The sequence below is a fragment of the Schistocerca serialis genome, unplaced genomic scaffold (genome assembly GCF_023864345.2).
Source record: "Schistocerca serialis cubense isolate TAMUIC-IGC-003099 unplaced genomic scaffold, iqSchSeri2.2 HiC_scaffold_879, whole genome shotgun sequence".
NCBI lineage: Eukaryota > Metazoa > Arthropoda > Insecta > Orthoptera > Acrididae > Schistocerca > Schistocerca serialis.
Genome location: NW_026048495.1, coordinates 593387 through 609777, shown reverse-complemented (window position 1 = coordinate 609777; position 16391 = coordinate 593387). Strand labels below are relative to the sequence as shown.

Here is a 16391-nt window from a genome sequence, read left to right as displayed (position 1 = left end):
AGACTTCAAGAAGAATATAATTATTCCAATCCCAAAGAAAGCAGGTGTTGCCAGATGTGAAAATTACCGAACTATCAGTTTAATAAGTCACAGCTGCAAAATACTAACACTAATTCTTTACAGACGAATGGCAAAACTGGTAGAAGCCGACCTCGGGGAAGATCAGTTTGGATTCCGTAGAAATGTTGGAACACGTGAGGCAATACTGACCTTACGACTTATCTTAGAAGAAAGATTAAGGAAAGGCAAACCTACGTTTCTAGCATTTGTAGGCTTAGAGAAAGCTTTTGACAATGTTGACTGGAATACTCTCTATCAAATTCTAAAGGTGGCAGGGGTAAAATACAGGGAGCGACAGGCTATTTACAATTTGTACAGAAACCAGATGGCAGTTATAAGAGTCGAGGGCCATGAAAGGGAAGCAGTGGTTGGGAAGGGAGTGAGACAGGGTTGTAGCCTCTCCCCGATGTTATTCAATCTGTATATTGAGCAAGCAGTAAAGCAAGCGAAAGAAAAATTCGGAGTAGATATTAAAATCCATGGAGAAGAAATAAAAACTTTGAGATTCGCCGATGACATCGTAATTCTGTCAGAGACAGCAAAGGACTTGGAAGAGCAGTTGAACGGAATGGACAGTGTCTTGAAAGGAGGATATAAGATGAACATCAAAAAAAGCAAAACGAGGATAATGGAATGTAGTCGAATTAAATCGGGTTATGCTGAGGGAATTAGATTAGGAAATGAGACACTTAAAGTAGTAAAGGTGTTTTGCATTTTGGGGAGTAAAATAACTGATGATGGTCGAAATAGAGAGGATATAAAATGTAGACTGGCAATGGCAAGGAAAGCGTTTCTGAAGGAGAGAAATTTGTTAGCATCGAGTATAGATTTAAGTGTCAGGAAGTCGTTTCTGAAAGTATTTGTGTGGAGTGTAGCCATGTACGGAAGTGAAACACGGACGATAAATAGTTTGGACAAGAAGAGAATAGAAGCTTTCGAAATGTGGTGCTACAGAATAATGTTGAAGATTGGGTGGGCAGATCACGCAACTAATGAGGAGGTATTGAATAGGATTGGGGAGAAGTTTGTGGCACAACTTGACTAGAAGAAGGGATCGGTACGTAGGACATGTCCTGAGGCATCAAGGGATCACAAATTTAGCATTGGAGGGCAGCGTGGAGGGTAAAAACCGTAGAGGGAGACCAAGAGATGAATACACTAAGCAGATTCAGAAGGATGTAGGTTGCAGTAGGTACTGGGAGATGAAGGAGCTTGCACAGGATGGAGAGCTGCATCAAACCAGTCTCAGGACTGAAGACCACAACAACAACATGAAGGTGTGGCTAAACGCGGCTCAATTGAAGTAGCATCATGTATTTCAAGAACTCCAGAAGATTGCAGATGGCCGTCCAGTTGTTTTGTTCTCCGACACTTGTGGTGGACAGAACCGAAATGTCAACATGAGTATCATGTTCCTTCATGCTGTCCAAACATTGAACATCCCGGTGATACAGCAATGCTTCTTTGAGCCTGGCCACTCTTTAACGAAGTGTGATTCAGTCTATGCCCATATAGAGAGGGCTGCAAAAAATGTAAATATTTATGACTCTTCGGGGTGGTATACTGTCGTTCAAACTGCTACAAAACAAAGACTGTATGAAGTCATTGAAATGGACCAGAAGGACTTTTTGGATTTTGGTGCTATGCAGAAGGAAAAGTTTAAGAATACTAAAATTGACAGTGAAGGAAATCAAGTACAATGGCTTAAAGTGACGCAACCTCAGTATCGCAAAAGTGATGTTAATCACATCTTTTTCACGCATTTCCATAATCAACAATTCAGAAGTTTGCCAGTTTCCAGAAAATTCCGATACAATCTTCCAGTTGGAACCGAAATACCATGGAGCACTGAAACTTCAGGAATAGAAGGTAAAAGACCTCCTGGATCCATGCCGCAGTGGCATTATCAGGGAACAGTACCACGCATTTTACAAGGGTCTTCATGAAGAAATAGCTGGAGATTCATACTGAAGTTGTGATGGAGTTAGCTAGAAAGTGAACATTCGTTGATGATGTAGGTACAAATTCTGCTCATATGTTTTTACTTTTACTGTACCCCATCTGTTTTTAATGAGTAAATTACCCTCGTAAGTTATATTTTGGCAAACCAAATGTGTATCTCCAAAGTGTAAAACCTCTATGTAGATTTATTCACTTAGGATCATAAAGACGTATCTCCTTAGCACCATATTAAAAATTAATAGTGGTAGTACAGTAAGAACCATTTCTATAAACATATTATCATCTGACAGATTTTTAAGCGTATTTATGTGCAGTGCAGAAATTTTTTAATTAAGTTTGTATTAGTCACTGTAAAACGAAATGTACTTCTTAAAATAACGCTTTTTTAACCTCCTGTGAAGTAGCTAAAATGGAGTTACATTTCTCTGATCCTCACACGACGTCTGGATAGATGTTTGGTGGCAGCATTTCCCCACACGGTGCAGGCATATTCCATGATGGGGCGGATAAACATTCGATATATGAGCAGCCCATGGTCGCTGGAGAGAGTTGAGTGCTCGTTGAGGAGGGGGTAGAGAGCCCCCAGGCGCTGGTCAACTTACCTTCGGACGGCAGTGATGTGGTGTTGCAAAGTAAGTTTTGCGTCCATTATGACTCCTAGATATGTGGCCATAGGTTGCCATTCCATCTCCTCTCCAAACAGCTGGAGCGCAGGTATCTGTGTGGGTCTCTTCTGTGTGAAGCTCTTCTGCGCATTAAATTTCATTCTCCATTTGCAGGACCAGTTCTCGATGTTTCGGCAGGCGTCTCGTAGTCGGTGGTGCATAATTATGGCCCATCTGCTCCGGGTGTAGACCGCTGTGTCATCCGCATATAGAGCAAGTTCTACACGCGGTGTCCGAGGAAGGTCGGCTGTGTGCAAAGAGTACAGGGTTGGCCCAAGCACTGACCCCTGCGGCACTCCAGCAGCGACAGGTCGTAGCGTCGAAGTGGCGTCGCTGATTCTAACTCGGAAGGAGCGTCCTTGAAGGTAAGAAGCAAGCAGGACTACATAAGGCTTGGGAAACTGTAGGTGTTGGAGTTTCCACAGCAGTCCTGTGTGCCAGACACTATCAAAGGCACGAGAGACATCCAAAAAGATAGCCCCGCAGAATTCTCGCTTGTTGAACGCTTGAGTGATTTCTTCTACGACCCTCAGCAGTTGTTGTGTGGTTGAATGTTGACTTCTAAATCCAAATTGCTCATCAGGCAGCATGTGATGGCGATGGATGAGAGCCTTGATACGCTGCAGCAGGAGCCTCTCAAAAACCTTGCTGAGATGAGAGAGGAGGCTGATCGGTCGGTAACTTCGAGGGTCCTTTCTGGATTTGCCTGGTTTGGGAACCGGCACAACTATGGCTTGTTTCCAGGCAGTTGGGTAATTCTTCAGACGTAGGATGATTTAAACAGAGCGGCAATGTAGATGAATGCGTTAGGTGGCAGTTCTTTTAGCATCTTCCTGTTGATATTATCAAGTCCCGGCGCTTTTTGGTTGTTTAGACCACGAATGGAGACATCGACTTCTTCTGGAGTGATGGGTGGTATATCCTCTTCTTCTGCCCTGTCAGGTGCTTGGAGATATTCTTCGACTTCGTGTTCAATCCGATGAACATGGTTCCTGTCAACCGGGCCGTCCACCGGTACGAAGTTGTTTTGGAAAACGTCTGCAATGGCATTCGCTTTGTCCGCAGGAGTGTAGGCGGTACCATTGGGCGTTTCAAGTGGTGGTATCGTTGCCTTCCGCTTTGTGAAGAATCTAACGGTGTCCCAGGCTTCCGGGTCGGGTGTAAACTCCTGCAGTTTGTCTGCCCATTGCTTGTTCTTGAAGTTAATAATGGCAGCCTTGATGGTTCTTCACAGTAGATTAATTTGTCGTTTCAGGGCCTGGTCCCTTGTCAATCGCCAATCCTTGCAGAGCCTGTTCCTCTCACGTATCAGGTCAAGTATTTCTTGTGGAAGTCCTGGTCGTGTTGTCTGCTGTCTTCTAGTCATCGGTGTCGAGGTGGTAATGGCCGTGTTCAGAACGTCGTCAAGTGTCGCCAGCTCAGCTTCGATGTCTTCAGCGTCCGGATGAAGTGGTAGTTCCTGATTGATAATTTCCTTGTACTGATCCCAGTTCGTTCTTCTGAAATTCAGTTTGGGTGGCTGATGAGTCGCTTCTGCAGCCAGACGAAAGATGACCGGTAGATGGTTTGAATTTAGTGCATGCCGCACCTCAGCGGTCAGGAACTGATTGAGCCCCTTCGTTATGGCTATATCAATTACGTCCGGATTTCCATGAGACGGATAGCAGGTGGGTTTATCCGGGCCGCACGCAAAGGCATTTGCCTGTTCCAATACTTGCAGGAGGCACCGTCCGCTGTAGGTAGTGGTCCGCGAATTTCAGGCGGCGTGCTTCGCGTTCATATCTCCAGCTATGAAGAGCTTTCCTCGCATTTGTAGGAGCGCTGTCGCATCCTCTTCATTTAAGACTGGTTTCGGTGGTCGATATACCGCAACGAAAGTCACTATTCCCGCTGATGTTTCCACTGCTATTGCTGTGGCTTCAATTGATCCCATGTCTGGTACCGGCACAGGGTAGTGTTTAATGGATCGTTTGATGTATATTGCTGTGCCACCGTCCGCTGTTAGCCGATCCGTTCTATAGCAGCTGTACTTTGCCTCATTTCGGAGACACACCTGAAGCCGAGACTCCGAGCAAATATCGCAGATGTCAATGTTTTCGTCAATCAGGAACTGTCGTACGTCGAGTAGGTCATAATATATGCTGTTGGCATTGTAAGTAGCCACGCAAAGATCTTCAATTCTGCGAACTCGAGCCATTATGCTCTGAGTGTTGAGTTGCTAGTATGTCGAAGCACGTTTCTAATCGTGGCTTCGACTGTTGTTTCCAGGGTCGCTGGTAGAGCTTGAATGGCCCGACTCATCTCTGTGACAGCTGTCATCATGCCGGTCAGAAGCTGCACTATGTCAGCGTACGATGGTGTTGTCGGCTGCTGTGATGGTTGTGGTGTTTGCTGCTGCGATGGTTGTGGAGTGGTTGTTGCATCAGGTCTTCGCCCACGTAGTGGTGGGAAGGTAGACGGATCGGGGTTGTAGTCGTCCTCACGTCTCGCCCTTGTGGAAGTCTCTTGCTGTGCCCATGGTGCAGGCCGTGACTGTTGTTGCTGCAGATATGCGATGCGTCGCTCCATCAGGGGTGGTTGTCCGGTTTGTTGTCTTTCGGCATAGCGCTGGCTGGCCGGGGTGCTTCTGACGACAAAATTTCTTCTGATTCGGTTCCTTTCCCTGGATGTGAGCGGTGGCAGTCCTCTCATCCTTCGACTGGCATCTTTATGTTTCGGGCAAGTCTTGTAATTTGCGGGGTGGTTACCCCCACAAAGCCCACATTTCGCTGGTTGTTCCTTTGGAACCGGGCACTGCCGGCTGTCGTGGGGTCCGCCGCATTTGACACACACCCAAGACATAGTGCAGTGTCTGGCAACATGGTTGAATCCTTGACAGCGGAAGCACTGGGTGATTCCGCGTTGTTTGCGTAGGATTTCCGCTGAGACTTCCAGGGCAAAGAGCCTGTGGATCTGTAGAATCTTCCTGCTGTCCAGGGAGTCAGGAAGGACGACAACTCTCAGTCCAGACGTCTGGTTGGTGCCAGGCATTCGGTGGAAGTCTACGACGTGCACCTTGCAGCCCATCCGTTGCAGTTCTTCCTTTACGTCTTCATTTGTGAGGGAAGCAACTAGCCCTCGCAGTACCACTTTCAGCGTAGGTGCCCGAACAGTTGGGAAGGTATACATAGGTATACCCCTGGCGCCAACTAGGTCCATCACGCGTACATAGTCTTGATTAGAGGAGACAGTAAGCTTCAGTTTGTCTCCTCCTGCTTGTTTAGCAGAAAACGGCTGCTTCAGATTTTCTTTAAGCCAGTCGTACAATTCTTTATATGTGTCTGGATATTGCATTACTATAGGCGGCATTTTCTCTGCCGGTTGTGAAGGTCTTTGCTGTTGTGACGTCTCGCTTTCGTCCGCAGCCGAAGTTTCTTCCTCGATAGCGTCATATCTGTTTCTTGTTTCAAGCCCTTGCGGCGGTTGCGATGCTTGTAGCTTAGCTTGCCGTTTTCTTGGCCGGTTTCGAAATCCGTCGTCCAACAGAGATTGCTGTTGTGATGTGCGGCCGTCTTCGCTTCGTTTGCGGCTTAAAGAGCTGCCGCCATTTGCATCAGTACTGCCGCCATTTGCATTGACAAATTGCGTGGCTTCATAAGCCGACTGCGATATCATACTGCCGTCCGTGTGCGGCGTGTTCGGAGTACTGGGTGCATTTTCTAACTCCATACTTTCCTCAGGTGGCTGAGATGCCGTCTGTGCGTTCTGCAGTTGCCATAACGGCGGCCGCCCAGCAGGCATCGCAGTAAGGCGCTCCCTACGCCGTCCGCGCCGAGAGCAGTGCAGTGGGTCTGTCATGGGCCCTAACAGCATCAGCCAGGCCGAGCAGCAAGCGCTGTGTGACCAGCATCCGAAGTAGAGCAGGTTAGCGGACGGGCTAGCCGGCCCTGTTAGGATGTCAGGAGTAGGAGGCGCAGGGGAGCCAGGGCCCCACCCAAGAGTGGCAAGCCCACGTTCCCCACGCAAAGGCAGCCTGGATAGGGGTAGAAAGGACAATGCGAGTAGGCCCACCTCAGGCATGTACAACAACAGATCAAAGACACAAGAAACAGAAATCAACACGACAACAAGACGCTCCACAACAAGAAAATACAAATACCAATGCCCAGCACATCCCGGTCACGTTCAAATGGTTCAAATGGCTCTGAGCACTATGGGACTCAACTGCTGAGGTTATTAGTCCCCTAGAACTTAGAACTAGTTAAACCTAACTAATCTAAGGACACCACAAACATCCATGCCCGAGGCAGAATTCGAACCTGCGACCGTAGCGGTCTTGCGGTTCCAGACTGCAGCGCCTTTAACCGCACAGCCACTTCGGCCGGCCATCCCGGTCACGTCACAACAGCAATCAGAAGAACACAATTTCGACAAAAATCAAATGCAAGACACCCACATGACAACATCATCCGAATCATCTGACGCGCTCTCCTCTTCCGAAGCGGAAGATGCAGAAATGCAAGACATTAACCAAGATCAGGACGAACAGGAATTCACCACTATACAATACAAGAGACAACACAGGACACCGCAAAACATTTCTAACCCACGTAAAAGAAGAGCGGAAATCCCAACAGCTAACCGTTTCGAGCCGATAACGCCAGCGGAGACAAATCAACCAATCACAGCGCCCAATATAACAGCCAATCACGAGCGAGCCGCACAGGCGGAACAATTGAACTACAGGTTCCCGCCCCATCACTATCTACCACACACACAAATACATTCAGCTCAACAATGCTCTTAAAAAAGAACTAACAGGGACATGAAAAGCACTATATCAAGGAGACAGAGTTAAATATCATTTTGATTCCTTAGAAGATCACGCTAAAGCACTGCAATTTTTCCGAAAGTACAATATCCCATTCTTTACTCACCAGGCTTTCGAAAATAAAGAACTAAAAGTCGTCATCAAAAAATTACCAGCACATATAAACGAAGAAGAATTGGCCTACGCCTTACAACAGAAAGGTTTTAAACAAGTAAAAGTTTATCAGTACAAAAAACGTGATGAAAAAACAAACGCCCTCATCCCACCTCCAACATATGCCGTGACTCTTCCGAAAGGCAAAGACAGTGACAAAATCTACGACCTCAAGTACATTTTACGCACCAAAATACGAGTAGAAACATATGAACCGAAAGATCGACCGTCGCAATGCAAAAAGTGTCAACGGTTCGAACATACCGCCAGCTATTGCGAACTACCGCCGCGCTGTGTACGCTGCGCGGGTTCACACGAATCGAAAAACTGCACCGCACCACGCACATCACCACCTGAATGTGTCAACTGTGACGAAGACCATCCTGCCTCCTTCCTGGGATGTAAGAAGTACCAAGACCTACTTCGCAAATACAGAATCCGAAAGAACATCCTGCAAAACCGAACAAGACAGACAACACACATCATACAACAAGCTGCTCCCGAAATGTCAACCTCGTCTCAACCTGGAACCTCATCCCGACCAGCAACCATCCACATCACAACCATCCACTGTTCAGCCAAGAATTACACAACAAACTAGACCAGAGATAAAATCATCCGTAAATCAGCGTCTTGGAAGAAATGGCCCTGCTTCTCCCACCAACGATCAAAAGTATTACTCAGATGCTACTGCAAACAGACCAAGCACAATGCACGAAGACGCGAGTTTCATGACCTCGGCCAACCTCATGCAACCATTCTCACAAGCATTGACGGACATTGCAACATTACTCACTCACCTTCAACAGAAAACCACATCATTCCTCAACTTGGTTCAGGGAATAATTAAAGCCTTCGTTGCACATTAAAGAATGCCAAACGAAAACAACACACGACACCTAAAATTATGTAACTGGAACGCTAACGGACTCAAGCAGAAACAAACTGAACTCAACAAATTTAACGCTCGACACCGACTCGATATAATAGCAATAACAGAGACGCACTTTACTCCGACAACGACCTTTAGACTCCGTAATATGCATGCATATAGAACAGACCGACAAGACAGAAGAGGAGGAGGAACCGCCATATTCATAAAAAGAAACATAGTACATCATCTAGAAACACTCCCACCACTCCAGTCATTAGAAGCAACCGCCGTCACCGTCCACACCGCCATAGGAAATATAACAATAATCGCAGCTTACATCAGATCGAATAAACAACTAATCAAAGAAGACCTGACTACAATTTTTCACCGTTTTCCGAAGATTTTAATGATAGGAGACCTCAACGTTAAGCATGAATCCTGGAATTCCATCAAAACGAACAGAAAAGGACGACAACTATATAACGCACAAGCCGAACTCGAATGCACAATACACGCTCCACATCAATCTACAAGAATTCCAAACGTCCAAAACCAACTTCCAGATGTCCTCGACATTGCCTTAATCAAGAATATAAATCCAAATCTACAGTCACGAACGACCAATGACCTGTCATCCGACCATCTACCTGTCATCGGCCTCATCCAACGAGCAGCTCTACAAATTCCACTCACACAACAAATACAAATCGACTGGGACCAATCTGCTCAAACAACATCCACACGACAATGAACCTAGACAGTAAAAACTGCTTCTATTGCGGTATGGATTCTCTTACCAAGAAAATAAAAACAGCCGCAAAAAGAACATGCACAATACATATAAACTCGGAAATATACCACGACACCTTCCCACCATTATTAGAAGAATTCAAAATACAACGCAATAGACACAGAAGACGCTGGCAACAGTTCCATAACCCCTACGACAAACAAGAAATGAAAAGATTGTCAAGAGAATTGCACCGAAGTGTAATAGAATGGAGACAACAATTGTGGGAAGATAAAATGGCAGATTTCCTACTACAGACAAGTGAAGTAATCGGCCGAGTCCTGTCGCGGTATGGCAAGGTGCTTATTAGCATCACGAATGAAAAATAGGGCAGTGCCTACCGTTTCCAGGGCAACAGCGGAGTCCGTAGTGTTCGTGTGGACCTCCGCCAGCACATACCGTCATATTTAAATATTGCGAGTACAAGGGCACAGGTTACCTATATAGAGCAACTACAGACATGCTCCCTCTGTCAATCCACGGAGCATCTACGCGTGGAATGCCCGCGCAGGCGCCCTGTGCAACTGCCGCGGGAACGCACTGAAGGTGACAACATTGTGCCTCTTCTCAGCGAGATAGTGGCGGGTGCTGCCCACCGAACCGCTGAGCGAACTGACGAATCGACCCCGGGTCCGTCAGGAGAGGTAAAACCGGTACCTAGTGCATCTGTTGACAGCCCTATTGAGATTGTCCCGGACCAGACGCCCGTAGTGGCAGTACCGCCGGCGGCGCCTAGCGCGCCTGCTGTGGCCAGTGATATTGTCACTGTAGAACAGATGGAGGTAGTTCTTCCTACCCCACCCCCACCGGCAGATGACGCTAAGTCCCCCCGGCGTCGTGATAGGCGCAAGAAGGCGAGCCAAGAACAGCAAGTGGAGGAGGAGAGCGTCATACGTCCTCCTCCTGAAAGCAGCAGTGAGACTGAATCTCAGGCCTCATCAGTGACACGCTCTGTTTCTGCTGACCGCTCGCACGGTATGCGAAAAACTGCTCGCCAATTACAGGCGCTTATTAGTTCATCACGAGATCGGGGAGTAAGCCCCACAAAACGTAAAAATGAACAGGGCAGCGAACAGCCGCTGCAGCGCACCGTCTCACATACCGCTACGACTGAGCCGTCTGCGCCGCCTGGTTCGGACTATCCCGCCGATGGGGGAGGACTGAACTGGGCTGACGACGAAGACGACGAAATGCGTGATTGAGTGGGCTCGTTCCCACATGAGTTGCCCGGTATTTGTCTTTAACATCCGGGGTGATGTAGCAGGGTTACAGTTTCGATATTTACACACCTGCTTATATACGACCATGACCTTATCTGACGTCACTTTCTCTGTGTTGCTTTCTCAGGCCTGCAATTGACCGTCAGCCGGGAGCCCTCTCCCTTTTAACAGTAAATATCAACTCCATCTCCAACCCAGTAAAACTACGCTCTCTGAAGGACTTTCTGCGCCTTGGTGCATTTGATGTGGTTTTTCTCCAGGAGGTTTGTGCCCCCTTTCTCTCTGACCTGGTTGGTTATGAGGCACTATATAACATCGACCCTGACGCCAGGCGGGGCACTGCTTTGCTATACAGATCAGAGTTAACTCCATCCAATGTTACAAAACTACCCAATGGTCGCGTTCTCGCGTGTATCATTCGGGATGTACTTTTTATTAACGTCTATGCTCCTTCAGGAGCTAATCACAGGCATAACAGAAGAACACTTTTTACGTCAGAGATCACCCCTTTCTTGACAGCTCGTCGTCTTATCGTGTTTGGTGGAGATTTTAACTGTGTGGTAGCCGATGCTGATCAGGTCCCAACGCCCATGAGGTGTGAAGCACTCGCTTACACTCCTCCAGGCGGCTGACCTTAATGATACGTGGCGCCACTTTCATCCCGCGTACACACAATATACTCACATCTACCCCACTGGAGCAAGCCGTACTGACCGTGTTTATGTCTCTGCGATTTTCTTCCTGCCCTTTGTGCCGTCCAAGTCATTCCTGTGGCCTTTAGTGACCACTGTGCGTACTCTTGCTCCTTGCATATAACGGGCCCAACCCCGGTTCCTCGGGGCACCTATTGGAAGATGAATACACTTCATCTCCCAACGCCCGAACTACGCACTCTTGTCACGAAAACATGGCGGGATTGCATCGCTACTGCATCGAAGTACCCTACCACTGTAGTTTGGTGGCTGCGCTGTGCGAAGCCGCGGCTGCGACGTGTTATCCAGCAACATAGTCGCGAAGTCGCACACTGGAAGTGTAGCACATTAGACTTCTACCAACAATGTCTAAACGATGCACTAACCCTTCCTGCTGACAGGTATGACCAGCTACGCATGCGCCTCAACAAAATTAAAGCGACAATCCTTCGCTTCTCACGGGAGAAGGCCTAGGGGATGGTGAGGTGCCGCTCCACATCCCTGATTGAGGGCGAGAGGCCATCCAGCTATCACCTTGCCTCTGAAAGGAATCATGCAAAGAAGAACACCATTCTACGCCTTAAAACAGACGATGGGACGCGCCTCACAGACCATCGTGAAGTTCTCAAACACCTAACAGACCATTATACGCACCTCTTCCAGGATGTTGCGGTAGACGTCGCCGCCCAACGAGCACTTATCGGTGGGGTCCCAACTTCATTGGATCGTCGAGACCGCGACTGTTTAACCGAGCCACTCACACTCGCTGACCTCACATCTGTCCTCTGTGCCTGTCCGAGACAAAAATCACCTGGCCCCGACGGTCTCCCTCATGAATTCTACCAACAATTCTGGGACCCGTTAGGAGACCGCTTCTGCAAAATGTGCGAGGAGATTTTTGCTGGTTGCAAACTACCCGCCGAATTTCTAGCTGGACGTATTGCCCTTATTCCAAAGGTCACAGGTCACTGTCGAGCTAAAGACCTGCGTCCTATCACCGTTCTTAACACTGATTATAAGTTGGTGGCACGAAGCGTGGCCTCTCGTCTTAAACAGGTAATGAATAAGGTACTTTGCCCCACTCAATCATGTGGCGTTTCGAATCGAACCATCTTCACCGCCGCTTCTATATACCATGATGCTGTCTTACTCACCGCCGACACTCGATTCCCGGCTGCAATTCTTTCCCTAGATTTCGCCGGTGCCTTTGACAGGGTCTCCCACCCTTACCTGCAGGCCGTTATGTCGCGGATGGGTTTTGGGGAGCGCTTCATAAGAATCATCCGACACTTCTTGGATGGAGCAAATTCCACAATCGTTGTGAACGGCTGCCGATCACGACCAATTCCCATCAGACGATCAGTTCGACAAGGGTGTCCCTTGTCAATGTATTTGTTCGCTTTAGCGCTGGACCCCATGCTGCGTGACATAGGACGGATGGTCGATGGTGTCGCTCTCCCAGGCGTCACCTTCCGCAGTGCGGCATACGCGGATGATGTCGGTGTGTTCGTCGCAAACGCTAGGGACGTGGATTCAGTTCCGAGTTCTCAACGTTTATGAACGAGCATCCGGTGCCATGTTAAATTCCAACAAAACGGTGCTGATCCCGCTAGGACCACGATCATTGACCATCGAACGCCCATGGTACCGAGTTGTGGGGGAACAACGTATCTTGGGCCTTGAGGTGACTGCCTGTCCGCAGCGCATGTTAACACTCACGTGGAGGCGGCTTCTCACGCGCATCAGAGGACTTTGCGTGAGTCACGCTGATCGCCGACTCGACCTCCATCAACGAATCCAACTGATTAATACTTACATCCTATCACGGGCATGGTACGTAGCAAAACTCCTTACGCTACCGAAACAAACTGGAAGAGCTATCTCACAAACAGTATATTGGCTCTTGTGGCGGCATGCACTGTTCACTCGTTTCTACTTCTGATTTTAGTGTTGCTGCTGTTTCCTGATTGATTCTCGAGAACATAACGTGATACGAAGTTGATGCACAGACTTGCACCCTGCCAAAGGTCGATGGTGGCCTTGGACTCATTGACTTTCCCCGCAAATGTGCGGCCCTCCTGATTCACCGTATCGCCACTTTGCGTGAAACTGACCCAGGTGGGACAACAGCGGTTCTTTTCGACCGTTATCGCCCACAATCGGCGCGTGCACCAGTATGTTAGACACATATTCCGTTCCGGATGACGACAGTCAAGGACTATTACCTCAATCAAAGTTACGTCCTAACAGTGGCCACTGACAAGGCACGCACATCGAAGCGCCTTTACCAGGCACTTCGAGGGCAGCCCACAGCACATAAATTAGAGGACAGACGACCATCGGTCATCTGGCACCAAGCTTTGGCTAATATCAACAACCCAGCCCTTCCCACGGAAGTTTCAGCGCTATGGTATCGTGTCGTAAACAATTTAATACCCACTAATCATCGCCTGGCGGCCATCCGCCTACGGCCCTCGGCTGCTTGCGGCCGATGTGGTGACGTAGACACCAAAGAGCACCGTCTCTTATGCCCTCACGTCACAGAAGTGTGGGACCTTGCACGTGTGCTATTAGTGCTGATCGGTGGGACGACACCAGACAATGTGTCTATCGACTGGTTCCTTACCCCTGATATTCAGACCAACCCCCGAACGCGACGTAACGCAATGGTGTGGCTCTTGGGCCACACCATTTTCACGATCTATGACCTTTCCCTCACCGATGCTGTCTCTTTCATGGACTACCTGTGGAGCCAGCATCGCCTGGCGGAATCTGACCGGAAATATACCACTACTTTTGCAAGATTTCTGAAAGTTGCAATGGTTCATGGTTATCAAAAGGTGTTCCGGGTTGACTAAGGCACCTCGTCCAGGAATTGTCTGAGTTTACCCCTGGATCTTTGTCACTCGGACTTTCAAACTATCCTTGACTTGACTATACCCAAGATTTGACATTGGCCTTCTGGGCATCACTAGAGTAGACTGCTCTATGATACTGATAATATGGCAATTGTTAACATGGGAATTGTGTGAACCTTGTATGACAAATTATTGGAAAATTAGAAAACACGTAATCTATCTTAGAGAATTATTACTTCGTCAATTCTATGGGCGATGGGATTATCTCGCCAGTTTCGTTTTCATTTGTGTGTGCTGCCGACCCTGTTTTTACTTTGCCTTCATTTTTGTCTTTATTTATTTCTTCCTTTTTTTAGTTTCTAAACCCATCACTTGCTTCACACCTGCAGAGAGAGGTGTATTTCTGAGTAGTGTGTCGTCGCCTCCTGAGGCATAGCAGAGTATGCCTCCGCTTTTATTTTCGGTTTAAGGCAAGAAGTCTTGCTACTAACAGCACCCTGCTTTGTGTGCTGCGTCGACACTAGAGGATGGCGGCAATTTTGGAGAGGAAAAGGTAGGGCTATAGGGGAGGAAGGAGGCCCATAAAAAAAATAAAAAAATGAAAAATAAAAAAATGAAAAATAAAAAAAGTGTAGTATCTGTTCTTATCAGCTTAATGCTGGCAAGGTCGGATACAAAACACACAGATATGCGATGTACTTTCTTTAGTCACTGGACTCCTAATGCCCGATTATGACGAAGCCGCAGCGGCGGCTCCGGAACGTGGCCAGTCTTGCTGTGAGGGCAGCAACTGCTGGTGCTACTGCCGGACTCGCCCCGCATTGAATACTTCTCCCTCGTTTTCTCCCGATTTTGACTGAGGGATGCGAGATGTTCAGGCCCCATCTGCTGCTTGCTCGGTCGAGGAGGCAGGTTTTGAGCGTGGCAGATGCAGACCGGTCTCGTGTGTGTCCAGCCTTTGCTGTTGACACCGGCGGCAGAGTGTTAGTGGCATATGAGCCTTCCCATATGAGCCTTCACTCTGCTCGCTTTCCTTTCTTTTCCCCCGGCCAGCTACGTCTGGGTTTCCACCGGGGTTGAACTCAAGCTTATGACACTCTCCATCTTGGCCAGAACAATTCTCTGGGTCACACCAAGATCTTATATTCCTGAGATAATTCTTAGTTACGTCCGCCCGAAGTGTGACGCTCCGGTGAACGGCAGGCGCCGTTGAGCAACACCTTCGCGGCTGCTTCCAATCCCTACCGAATGTGAACCTTAACTAAGTTCCTTTCCAAGTATTACCTCAATGACTAAAAAATCTGTTCTATCTGATACGTCCTGCATCGCAGGACCAGAATATTAAACTCATTTTTGGCTCATGACGGAGTGCTAGGGGCTTGCTCCACCTCTGTCGCGGGTTGGCCCGGCATTGCAGTACCGCCGGGATCGGCCCACCTAAAGTTAATTAAAACACAGCCTGAAATGGGTTAGTATTCTGCAGTGATCAGATACTCCGCCGGTAGCAAAACTTGTCGTAGTTGTCGAAGTGCCCTATAGGTGGCTGCATACTCACCACGATTACTTTTAATTAATTTTATATATATATATATATATATATATATATATATATATATATATATATATATATATATATATATATACTATTTTTTGCGGTTAGCCGGACCGCTCTTGCAGCCGCATTACACTAGGCTCGTAATTTATGGGGGCACAGAACAGTGCCTTCGGATGCCTCGTTGGCGTCTCCTATGGAAAAAAAATGGAAAATTGTTAAAACATCCGAAGACAGCCGACACCACATACAGCGATAAACGGACCAGACGGATTAGTATTTGACGCACTACAAAAAGCTGAATTATTTGCCGACGAGTACAATACCCAAATGTCGCTACCACACAATTAACAGGAAAACCTACACAATACAGACAACGAAGAAGACAGAATTAGACACGTTCTAGAACAGTTCCGATACACACCGTCAATAGAAAGACCTCTCCTTACCACACCAGCAGAAGTAAAGGAGATAATAGCGAAAACAAAAAATACAGCACCAGGCACCGATCAAATATTCAACATCCACTTAAAAAATCTACCACGTAAAGCAATAGTACTCCTAACAAGGATAATTAACAGCTGTTTACTACTCGAATATTTTCCAGATAATTGGAAAACTGCAAAAATTGTACCAATCCCAAAACCGGGCAAAAACCCTGCAGAAGCTGCAAATCACAGACCAATCAGTTTACTTCCGACACTCGGCAAAGTTCTCGAAAGAATTATCTTAAAACGCCTACAGCTATGCCTCGT

The 16391-nt window shown here is 47.6% G+C and overlaps 1 pseudogene; it reads left to right on the top strand.

Annotated features, from left to right (window-relative positions):
• Positions 1-15350: 15350 nt before the first annotated feature.
• LOC126452470 (U2 spliceosomal RNA) lies at positions 15351-15526 on the top strand (annotated as a pseudogene).
• The last annotated feature ends 865 nt before the right edge of the window (positions 15527-16391 follow it).